We start from the raw sequence: 12,552 nt of genomic DNA, 5'->3' as shown, positions 1-12,552 counted from the left end.
GTCCCCACTACTAAATTTAATTGGTTTGAGTGAAGAGTGGATTCATGGAAACAACAAAGGAATCTGAAATTGAAAGAATACTTCGGGAAATCAGATACAACAGTTGATTCAGAACCAGTGGAATACCCCCTGAGGTCTAAATAAAAAATGTATCCCCAAATGCACAATGCGTCAATATAAAGCTATTTGCGTATGTTGGAGAATTCTGTGTTAACTGAGGTCATACAGTTACAAAAAAACCTATGACTTTATCCAAGGGAGAATATCAGGCGCTTAAGGAGTTAAGTAAAAATAAAACGCTTGTGATAAGGGCAGCAGATAAAGAAGGTGCCATTGTGCTGCAGGACTTATATCTGTATAACAATGAGATATATCATCAACTGAGTGATCAGTCAGTTTATTGCAGGTTATCCTCTGACCCCACTGCAAGTTACAAATGAGAAATTGATATGATTCTATTGAAAGAGGTAATCATTGATAAAACAACTCTGGAAGCTTTAACAGTGGATTATCCTGTCACCCCAATCCTTTATACTTTGCAAAAAGTACACAAGTGTTTGGATACGCCGCCTGGCTGTCCAATATCTGGATCACTATTTGTAACCGGTAATACAAGCAGAACCCACTTTATTAATGGACACTACTAAGCTATTGCTACAGCTTCAAAATTGCAAGAATTTACCCTGTGAATGCATTCTCAGCAGTGTAGATATAGTTAGTTTATATACTAACATCCCTCATACAGAGGGTATTGCTGCAGTTAAACAACTTTTGGTAGGCAATCCCCACTATAAGGGTCCGGATGTGGATTTTTTTTCTACTTTTATTGGAAAAGACTCTCACACATAATTTCTTTTATTTTGACGGTCAGTACTTCCTGCAATGTTTGGGGTGCACAATGGGGAGTAATGTGGCCCCAGCATTCGCAAATGCATACATGCTGGCGATAGAGCGAAGGCTGTTCGTGCAGAACCCAAGTTTCTCAAACGGCCTTATTCTCTTCACACGCTATATTGATGATTTGCTTATAATCTTGACGGGGACAACGGCACAATTTGAGGAGAATATGTGAGCCGTTAATATGATGGATGAAAATATAAAGATTACTTTTGAGTGCAGTTCTGATGTGGTTCATTATTTGGATGTCATGATAACCCATAATGGTGACCTTTTGGAGACAAATGTATACCATAAGGCCACAGACAAAAATACATTGTTACACGCTGGGAGCTGCCATCCGAAAGCGATGAAGAAAGGTCTGCCATTCTCTCAATTTCTGCAAGCAAGATGGATCAACAGTAATATCGCAGATGCTGAAATAGAGATTTACTGGATGATTTTGAAATATCTACAGAGAGGATATGTAAATAAGGACTTGTAAAAAGCAAAAACTAAAGCCCTGCCACAACAACAATGCCTGATGAAACAAAATAAGCCTGTCCATAAGGTGATCCCGATGAGCACAACTTTTAATACAGCAAGTGATGTGATAAGGGGAAATTCTAGGAAGTACTGGTCTATGATTAAAACTGATAAGTCATTGCCAGCTCTAAATTAATACCAACTCTTGAATTGTCATCAAAGAAGACACAATTTAAAGGACTGGCTTGTTCATAGTGATCAGGGCCATCTTAACAGCAGTGTAGGTCCCTGGGCAAAGCAGTGCACTGGGGCCCCTACCCATCCTGCAGCGGAAAGGGGTGGGAGGTGAGGCCAAAAGCTGGGACTCTCCCCTTTCTGTGGACACTTGTCAGGTCTATTCGTGGGGATGTAGGACAGTACTTTACAAAGTAATTGTTGGTCTGGTTCTGTCAGGGGGTGAGAGGACAGGTTGGAGATGGTATCTACTTGTTTTTCACTGCTCTTCCTCCCCACTTGCCTCCTTGATTGCCCTCCCCCTGCCTGTGCATTGGCTTCTTCCCCGGGCGGACAAGACTGCCCTGGTACTTACCCCTAAAGGTGTCACCACAGAGCTGGGAACTGTGGCTCCTTGACTTATCTACTTCGATTTTCTTGCAGAAGTGCTGGAGAATCGGACTCTCTGTTGTCTTCCCTGAAAATGTGGAATTTGATATTAGTAACTTTTGGTGTCTGATGTAACCAATTATAAATGCAATGTTGTGCATAATCAGCATGAACCCTTTTGGACTTTTCATGCTTATACTTCAGTAGAGCATTCTTATATGTCTCCACTTGTTCCTTTATTTTGGTTAGCCTATCAGTGAATTTATCAGTGGTTAATACTCTCAAATCTTCCTGTTCAAATGCACTGATCTTTTCTTTTGTGGCATTCCATTCCTTTGTGGATTCCTCTATCACTAAAAGGATGAGGTCCATGGTGCATTTATTAAGAATGGAAATCCATCTGTTACAAAAAGTGTTGTATTGGCCAATAGTTGGGGTATTATGAACCCTGAATCTCCATGTTATCTGTTTCGCCCTGTAGTAGTCTGAGAGTCTTCTGCTGTGGTACTAAAAGTCCAATTCCCTCTTTTTCAGTTTAAATAACTCTTTAAATATGTCAGAACTAGAATGCACTGGATCATCTAAAAGTGCTGTGTGTCAGAGAAACTCAGCATTCATATTTATCACACTCCATTAAGAATGATGTAAAATCACCATCAGCATCTGAAGTAGCCATTTTTGCTATGGCTCGCTCGTGTTTTATGCTTTGAAGTTGTTTTGCACAAATTGTATATTTCACACACAGTTTTGTTGCAGTGTGTTGCCATAGTGCCCGGAGCCGGATGGGTGACGTCAGTTCTGGCGTGATGAGGGAGCCATGACTGGAAGTTATCACTGCTGGTAGGCGGCCAGCGGGGCCTGACAGCACACTGAGGAAAGCCAGAAGCGGGTAAAGTTCTTTTGTCGCTAAAGTATAAATTGTCACTGTTATCACATGTCATGTCGTCTGAAGAAGGGGAGAGGTCCCCGAAACGTTACACATTAAAGCACACTGTGGGGTTTTTTGCAACTTACTATGTCTTAAAAGTCTCTGAGTGCCGCCTGCTGCATGGAAGATATATACATATATATATATATATATATATATATTTTGCAGTAGCGGCACTCAGACAATCTGTTTGTATCCTGACGAAAGTGTCTAAATAAATGATCCTGAAACTTTGACATAATCCAGAGTGATGGTGTTTTAATTCTTTGGAGAAGTCGTCGCTGAGTGCCGCTACTTCAAACTATATACAATTTATCCCTTGTGAGATTAGTTGGCACCGGCATGCAAGTATTTATGTAACAAAGGAGTGCTGGTCTTTTGAACTGTATATATATAGTATATATATATATATATATATATATATATGAGTTATAGGTTCATCGATGCACTAATTTAAGTATACAGTCTTTTTAATTATATATTTTGTATTATATATAATCACTTTTAATTGTCACACAATTTATTGTCCTTTCATGGATGCTTTCTCAACAATGGCCCCTTGCCAATCTGGGCCTAAAAATGTAGATAGGGTGAATAGATGGTTATGTTCAGGGAGTGCTCTTTTACTGTCCTTTATACAGTACTGTGTTCTCACTGATTGTCTTTTAAAGGTGACTGCCTCGTGTGTGAGGTACGAATGATGTAAATTCCTGAAAACCTGTTTTGAGTACACCCAATAATTTTCTATATATGTATACATTTAAAACTATTTAATAGCAATAAAACAAATTAAAACAATTCAAAAATACAAATACAATACATATAATTTTGCAAATTGATTGACTGGGTCCCTCCACCTTTATTGGGTGGGGACCGTATTTTGTTATTAAAACAAAGAGAAAGTTTTTGTAAATATAAGTTAGACACGGGGTATGAATGAACAGTACAGCTTACATATATTTTTGTAGCCAGAGTATGGTATATTTTGGATATATATCGGTCTATGAATGATGCTCACATAGTAGGGTACCAAATACATAGATTTGATATTATATTGTCTTTGTGATAGGCATTGTAGGGTTACATCATTTAATACTAGTTTAGATGTGTATGTACTGTTTATGCAACTGTCTCTTATGAATACATTTACAATATATATTTATACTCTATACAATATATGTTTGTACATCAAAGAATACATTTTTTGTATGAATTTTGAGGTGTTTTTTATTGGGTTCATCCTGCCAGGTCACCTGGTACCAGATGCATCCCCCTTATGTTAGTCATAATTATCTATTAGCATTTGACAGCGTGATTTGCCATGGAACGCACTAATACTTCCTGTTATTCTATGTGGAATGCATGAGCATGGGTGAGTGAGTCTACAGGAGCTTTCAACTTTGGTCACTTCCTGTTACGGTCCCGTGTCACGCACACTGCTTCCGGTCGCGGCGTCTAAGTGTGCTGGACTTACTTTCGGGCACTTCTCTGTTTATGGGTGCTCTGTCTGGCTGCTGTTGGTGCGGTTAGCACATTGAGTACTGAGTGTCTGGCATTTATTGGCATGACTATGGTTTATATTAGTATACTGCAGTAGCGCTTCCGGTATTACGGGCACTTCCTGTGTGGTGCCCTATAAATGATTCCCCATTATTTACTTATTGCACTGCCAGCAGGAAGTAGGACGTACATTTTTGCATTGGTGTGTTTGATTATTTGTAATGAGTTATGTGGTATTGTCTCTTTGTATCTGTAATGATATACTTTTCCCTTGTGATCTATATTGCAGTCTTGCATGGATATATTCTATTCTGATGCATTATATCTACTGAATTATGGTTTATGTGATCATTGATCTGTAAGTGAGTATTTACAGCTTATATGTATTCTATTGTTACACTGAGACTTTGGTTTGTGACTTCTCACCAGCCATATTTTTGTTATAGTGTGTTTAACATGCTGGCAGTCCTTGTTTCCTGTCCCAAGTGGATGAGGTCACACACAAGTAATAATAGGATGTAGTTAAAAGTAAGTTTTAAGTACCCTCTTTGATTACACGGTGGTGACTTGTGACTATTGGATTGTTGTATTAGGGTGGAGGCACTTTAGCCATTCTGGCTTTCGACATTTTCCACTGGATGTGATCTACCTGTGGTGAATCTGTTATTCTATTTTGTTTGAACATTTTATCGGATATATACTATTGCTATATTGATCTATATTTTAATATTGATTAATAATTCAGTATTTGACTTTATGGACCGTGTATGATAGGGTGACCATTATTGCCATATTGATTAGTAATTTAATATTTGGCTTTATTTGAATATGCAAAATAGGATGATTATTTCCAGGTGGTAATATACGGCCATGATGGTTTATAGGCACCAGGGTGGCCTGGCAGGCTCTAGTTTGATTGTCCTTGAGTTTTTTCTTCTGTTTATATTCCATTTGGTATTCAGATATTATTTTTTGTACTGTAAATTTTTATATTTTCGGATTTATAGGCCTTTTTTCTGATTCTTGTGAATTGAAACGTTGAGATACATCAAGGCTATATGAAATAAAGGACAATTTTATGATATTCACTGATCTTCATTTATTACAGAGAGTGCACCTTTCCCTTCACCGAGTGATAATATATATATATATATATATATATATATATGAGTTATAGGTTCAAAGATGCACTAATTTAAGTATACAATCTTTCTAATTATATCTTTTGTATTCTATATTATAGGTTACATATCCCATATCCAAAATTCTTAGGACCAGAAGTATTTTTGATATCGGATTTTTCCGTATTTTGATATAATTGCATACCATAATGAGATATCAAGGGGATGGGACCCAAGTCTAAGCACAGAATGAATTTTTGTTTTATATACACCTTATACGCACAGCCTGAAGGTAATTTTAGCCAATATTTTTTATAACTTTGTGCATTAAACAAAGTGTGTGTACTTTCACACAATTCATTTATGTTTCATATACACCTTATACACACAGCCTGAAGGACATTTAATACTGTATGATTATAACTTTGTGTATTAAACAAAGTTTGTGTACATTGAGCCATCAGAAAACAAAGGTTTCACTATCTCATTCAAATTACGTATTTTGGAATATTCCGTATTTCGGAATATTTGGATATGGGATACTCAACCTGTATCACTTTTAATTGTCAGACAATTTATTGTCCATTCATGGATGCTTTCTCAACAATGGCCCCTTGCCAATCGAGCCTAAAAATGTAGATACAGTGAATAGATGGTTATGTTCAGGGACTGCTCTATTACTGCCCTGTATACAGTAGTTGTGTTCTCGCTGATTGTCTTTTAAAGGTGACTGCCTTGTGTGTGAGGTAGGAATGATGTCAATTCCTGAAAACCTGTTTTGAGTACACCCAATAATTTTCTATATATGTATACATTTAAAACAATTTAATAGCAATAAAACAAATTAAAACAATTCATAAATACAAATACAATACATATAATTTTCCTTATAGACATACTGTAATAGTCAACCTTAGGTGTCAATATACAACCAGTTTGGCCAATTGTCAGGTATTTCTATCATTGTCAGGTCATGAGCCAACAATGATAGAATTTTCAAATAACACATTTCATCTTTGGCGACTTCTTCAGGGGTATTAGCTTATAGTGGGTATATCCAAATCAAATGGAAGATGGATGTGATTATGATGTGATTATGGGGGTAATTCAGACCTGATCGCTCGCTAGTGTTTTTTTGCAGTCCATCGTTCGCATAGTCGCCGCCCATCAGGGAGTGTATTTCAGCTGTGCAAGTGTGCGATTGCACGTGCAGCCTGAGCGGTACAAAAAAACTTTGTGCAGTTTCTGAGTTGCCCAGAACTTACTCAGCTGCTGCGATCACTTCATCCTGTCCGGGGCTGGAATTGATGTCAGACACCCACCCTGCAAATGCTTGGACACGCCTGCGCTTTTCCAACCACTCCCTGAAAATGGTCAGTTGCCACCCACAAATGCCTTCTTCCTGTCAATCTCCTTGCGATCGGCTGTGTGAATGGATTCTTCATAAAAACCCCTTGCACAGCAACAGTACGCTTTGTACCCATGCAACGCACCTGCACATTGCGGTGCATACGCATGCGCAGTTCTGACCTGATCGCAGCCCTGCAAAAAACGCTAGCAAGTGATCAGATCTTAATTACCCCCAATGTTGCCTGGGCTTAAGACAAAAAAATACACTCTTTGGTGTGGGATTATTTTTATCCAAATCCTGACAGTGTTTTTGAAAGGCATTTTGCTCCATTTGTGATGCTAAAGTCAGTAGAGGTAGAGTTGTTAACCATGTAGGCCAGAGGTTCCCAAACGTGGTCCTCAAGGCACCCCAGATGTCCAGGTTTTAAATGTATCCATGCTTGGCCACAGGTGACTTAATTAGCTCCTAAGTCAATTTGATTTAACCATCTGTGCTGAGCCATAGATATACCTAAATCCTGGAATGTTGGGGTGCCTTGAGGACCGTATTTGGGAACCTCTGATCTAGGCACCTCCTACATATTATGTCATTTGCAGCGAGTTTCTGAAATTTATTTTATTTTTAAGATTATAATGTAATTTACACCATTGTTAAACTCCTCATTACTGATCGGAGGTAGTCTTTCCAAAAATTTGGTTTGTGGGGGCCCACACAAATCAAGCACTTCAACCACAAAAGTGGCAGTCCCTGTTGAAGTGTTTGGTTAATTAAACTGTTTATGTCCTAGTTTTTAATATCCCACAAACAATTGGGTGGGAGGGCTCAAGAAAATGCCATCTTGTACCACTTTTGTGGAGTGCACTGGGGATGGCCTTTATTGCATAGACAATCATCACCTCTAATAAAGGTATACTTTACTGCTGAAAAATATAAAATTGCCAACACCAAAATCCACCATCACAGAAATTTCTGAACTTTTTTTGCATTAAACAGTAAATATCTCCCTCATATAATTTGTAGTTCATATTTCCACATTTCATTAGTTGTCACTTCAAATGGTATTTTCGGGAGGCATTTGATATGCTGGCTATCGGTATCCCATCGCTCAATATACTAGCGCCTGAATCCCGACATCCAGGATACCGACAACTATTCTCCCTCTTGGGGGGTCCACTAACCCCCCTGGAGGGAGAATAAATAACATGGTGTGGGTAGCATGCCACTGTGCCTGCAGCATGGCAAGCGCATCATGGTGAGCACAGCTAGCACACAAGGGGCTCTTTTGTGCTCGCCATGCTGCTGGAGGTTGGGATCCCGGTTCCGGTATGCTGGGCACTGGGATCCCGACAGCCGGCATAACATACTACACCCGGTATTTTCATTTGCTTGCATAAAACAGAGCGTATTCCCCAGTGTGCTGGATTAAGGTACAATCCCCCTCCCTTCCCTATGTTATAGATTCTTGTGTAGGTTTTGGTGGGTTGTTGCTGCTCCTCCATTTGTTAAAGCATATAAAGGGTGCATTTCCTCCTGGTCACTACCTCTTGCTTCAGTTGGTGGCATGTGACATGGAACTGTTCTTGCAGCTGCTGCAATCTTCTTCGTGTGGTTACTGAATGAATACTGAAAATGTCCTGACATTTCTCCCAACACAAATAGCATTTTCTGCATGCCCCTGTCTTTTAAAAAAAAATCTTAAATACCAAGTGTGGGCAAAACAAGGGAGAATTTCAAATTCACACAGTTGTAATGCTCTCATAATGTTACATAAGTTTTCGGAAATGACAAATCTTCAGGAGAGTCTTAGTAGGGTAAACTGTCTTGCTATGACATCCCTAAGTTTTTCTAACAGATTGTCACTGGTATGTCTCTTAGTGAACCCGGTGATACAGAGAGTAGCCTGCATGTGAATGAGCTGATGTTTTTTGTAAGATATTGCTGCTGAAGGCGATACACTCACCCAGTGGACTGTCACAGTAATGTCATCTTTTGTTTGACCAGTTCCTCTTGTCCACATATATGAGGTTAAGTGTATAGTGTGTACAATGGCATTTTGCAAGCCAATACTTAGTTTCTTTAACCTCCCAGTACAGGTGAGGAATCACTGTTCTGGTCAAATGGAATCAAGTATTTGGTAGCGTTGACAAAATTGTCTTCTTAAGTTGCATTGATGGCCTGCTGTCTGTACTTGATAAAACACCCTTCTTTGCCCTCATAAATTTTCTTAGTCAATAAAACAATTAGAGTGACTAACTAAGCAATCCTTATTTCTTTTTTTTACAGCAACTAAGGCAGTATGGAGAGTGTAATGGATAGCATAACTGCCTCACAGCTCTGAGGTCATGTGGTCAATTCCCACCATAGCCCTAAGTATTTGGAGTTTGTATGTTCTCCCCATGCTTGCTTGGGTTTTCTCTGGGTGCTCCGTTCTCATCCCACAATCCAAAAACATACTGGTAGGTTGATTCCTCACAACAAAAAAATTTAACCCTAGTGCATTAGAGTGGTACTTATCTGTCATCAAATTCAGAGCTAATCTTCTTTCTTTCTTTTACAGTAACTCAGAAGAGAAAAGCCAATGAAAGAGGAATGATCCATCATTACCATTCCCAATGCCCCGATTAAATAAAATTTTCAAAATATTTTTTTTCAATTAAGTTACAAATATCCCTTCCTTTCCCCTCTCCTTCCCTTCCCCTCTCCTTCCCTCCCTTCCCCCTTTTATTTAAATGACTGGAAATTAATGGCATTGAGGTTAAAAAAGGCCTAAGTACAGAATTTAAACCCAAACCTGTGAGGACGGTTTTGGAAAATCGAAAACACTAAATTAATACAGATCCAAAATGCAGTGGCCGGCGCACAGCTCTAATTTGAAGTAGCTACAAGGTTTCCCCCCCCCCAATATTCCTGCTTTTACAATAATTTACCCCTTTGTGCAAAAAGCATCATATTTAAAATGTGCAGTAACATTCTAAAGTATAATTGATTTAATCTAATGCAATCAAATCTGATATATATTTACAAATTGTTTTAACTTACGCCTCATAGTAATATTTGATACTTAGTTTCTGTGTGTTTATTTATGTAATTTTCGAATGGGACAAGTTTAATGTTATCTATGCTCTAGTCTGGCAAAAGCTAAACAAAATGAATAGTAAATGTACAAGACTAAGTAACCAGGCAAAATATAAACGTGAAACGTGAAAATACAGAAAAGTCAACCAATCCAAATTAAATAATAATAATAATAATAATAATAATAATAATAGTAATAATTTATTTTTAAAACCAAGTATAACACATAAATAATTGTACATTGCATATTTGGATTCGTTCTTTATTAGCCTATATTTTTTGGTAAATAGTTAAATAATCTTCAGGCTTATACAGTTTAAATGATGGTTTTTTATGATTTTAATAATTTTGTAAAGTCAGACATTGTGGGGATGCACCTTTTCATAAATTTATGGGTGTACATGAGTGTCCAGATTAAGTGGAAAATTTATAAAAGCTTGGGGGCTCTGTTTGAAAAATGACAGGAGCTGATTGGTTGGTAGTTTATATCTCTCCACTGTATCTCTTCCCAAGCTTTGATAAACCTTGTCTTAAGACCTTATTCACAAATATAGTGTTAAAAAATAAACTCCAAATCATTCAAACTTCAAAACCGCAAAAAAAGTATTAAACTTGGCGATAGTAATGTCAAGTTTAGCATACATGAAATTGACAATAACTTTAAATTCTTTACAATTTTCTTAAATTTTTTATTTATTAAGCATTATATTTTGTCAGATTAATATAAATATAATTAAATACATTGTTATGTCACAAAAAGACATACTGTAACTGTAAGTAGACATCCACTGCCTGCGGCTTAAGCAGACTAGCATGTGTAACCTTTTATCTTTACAGAATGCATAAGAATTTAGTCTTAATCAATCTAAAATGCCTTTCCAAATTTGTCCATGCACCTTTACAGTACTTATTCCGTCTTCAAAATTGTAAAACATAGTATTTTAGCGTGTTTAAGAATTTATTGTGTGACTTGGCAAGCTCAATCAAAAGAAATGCCTGCTTACCCAAGGAGAAAATTTGTCCTCATATCAGGGGTGGCAGTTCAATTTGGGATACCATGGTAAAAACACAGGACAGATTTATCAATGTTACATAGCTCCATTATGAAAAAATGTTTAGTATTTACAGTGAAAACACTGTTCACACCAATGAGGATCAAAATGTCATGTTTTATACACATCACTGAGTATTTAGATTACTGTAATTAATGTTATAAAAAACATGTATTAAAGATGTAAATAATGCAAAAATTTATATCATAATTTATTTCAAATACCAGCCATAAGACCACATTATACATATATTATTTCCTCCTTTTTCAAATGTTGTATGTTGTTTCGCCAATGTATCAATGTTTCCTGTTTACAAGTAATTTTTCATATACATTAAATATATATTATTGTGTATTTGGGGTACATGAATAATATTTAATGAACATAAATAAATACATTTTAAAATATTTTTCCCAAAAATATAAAATCAATATAAATATAATAGGAGAATAAGTCATATGTAAAGTTAAGAATATATAAAATATATAATTATATAAGGATGATATAAGGATGATATATCCACAAACAAAATTAAGTCACTGTAAACCTACCATGATTACAGCTGCAAAGAGGAAATCTTTGCAAAAGTAAACTGTTATACTGTATATATTAGAGGTTTAACTTTAAATTATTTTTGTAGCAGTTCAGCTAAAACAATATAAAAGTGTGACTGAATCATTTAGGAAGCTTTACAGATTATGTTAAAATCTACATATTAAGGAAAAATACAGAAAGAGCATCCATGCTGAGACAATATACAATATACAACATGTTATTTTCATACTGTATGTCATATTAATACATACACAATGATAAAAAACAGAAGCTCTGCTACTAAATAAATATATTACCCTTTTCTACCTGTGTCAATTGTTGTTTTTATGTTGTATACACAGTTGATTATCGGACTTTCTTCTGCATTCATTTAGTGTTTGGGTATAATGTTGCTACTGTACGTGTACAGTATATGATGCAATGATGTCATTTGATGACGTACAGTACTTCAACTGTATGCACAATTACTGGGATATTTGATACAATGATGATGATTATAATGATATTAGATATAAAATGGAATACAAATTAGTGTACATAGATGTAAAGTATGTAACTACTAGTGGAGAAATAATAAATATATTCTCAATGAGTAACAGTGTTCCTTTTTTTTGGGGGGGGGGGGGGGGGGGGGCATTTTTCATGAAATTTACATATTTTGCTAAAGTCCAAGATTAAAACAACAGAAAATACACCTGTATTTGCCAGAACCTAAAGAGGCGTCATCCTCTATTTTGGTTGTTGCAATGCAATTGAATTGCAATCGCATCACGGGATGGTGCCAGACATACGGGGCAGCTTTGTCCTGTGCTGGGCAGACCCCAGCATGTGAGTAGTATGGTCACAGATTTTTCTGCAATAGATTTGTGGTGCTCCATGTTAGAAGTTTGTGACAATGTAGAAATAAAAAGAAGAATAAAGATAAAATATTCAGACACATCTCCTTAAAACTCTAACATGTTTTGGCCATACACATGCTTTAGAAATTTGGATTTGGTTTAGGTT

At 36.7% G+C, this 12,552-nt stretch overlaps 1 long non-coding RNA gene across 1 annotated transcript in view; it reads left to right on the top strand.

The window, feature by feature from the left end:
- The window catches only part of LOC134911346 (uncharacterized), a 43,843-nt gene extending 34,026 nt beyond the window's left edge, over positions 1-9,817 (top strand). Inside the window, exons 2-3 of the long non-coding RNA XR_010176497.1 lie at positions 9,149-9,321; positions 9,423-9,817. This is a non-coding gene — a long non-coding RNA (uncharacterized LOC134911346). The remainder of the gene's footprint in view (positions 1-9,148; positions 9,322-9,422) is intronic.
- The last annotated feature ends 2,735 nt before the right edge of the window (positions 9,818-12,552 follow it).

Source organism: Pseudophryne corroboree, chromosome 4, assembly GCF_028390025.1.
Source record: "Pseudophryne corroboree isolate aPseCor3 chromosome 4, aPseCor3.hap2, whole genome shotgun sequence".
NCBI classification, from domain to species: domain Eukaryota; kingdom Metazoa; phylum Chordata; class Amphibia; order Anura; family Myobatrachidae; genus Pseudophryne; species Pseudophryne corroboree.
The sequence above is the reverse complement of the archived record's forward strand: the minus strand, read 5'-3'. Positions and strand labels throughout refer to the sequence as shown.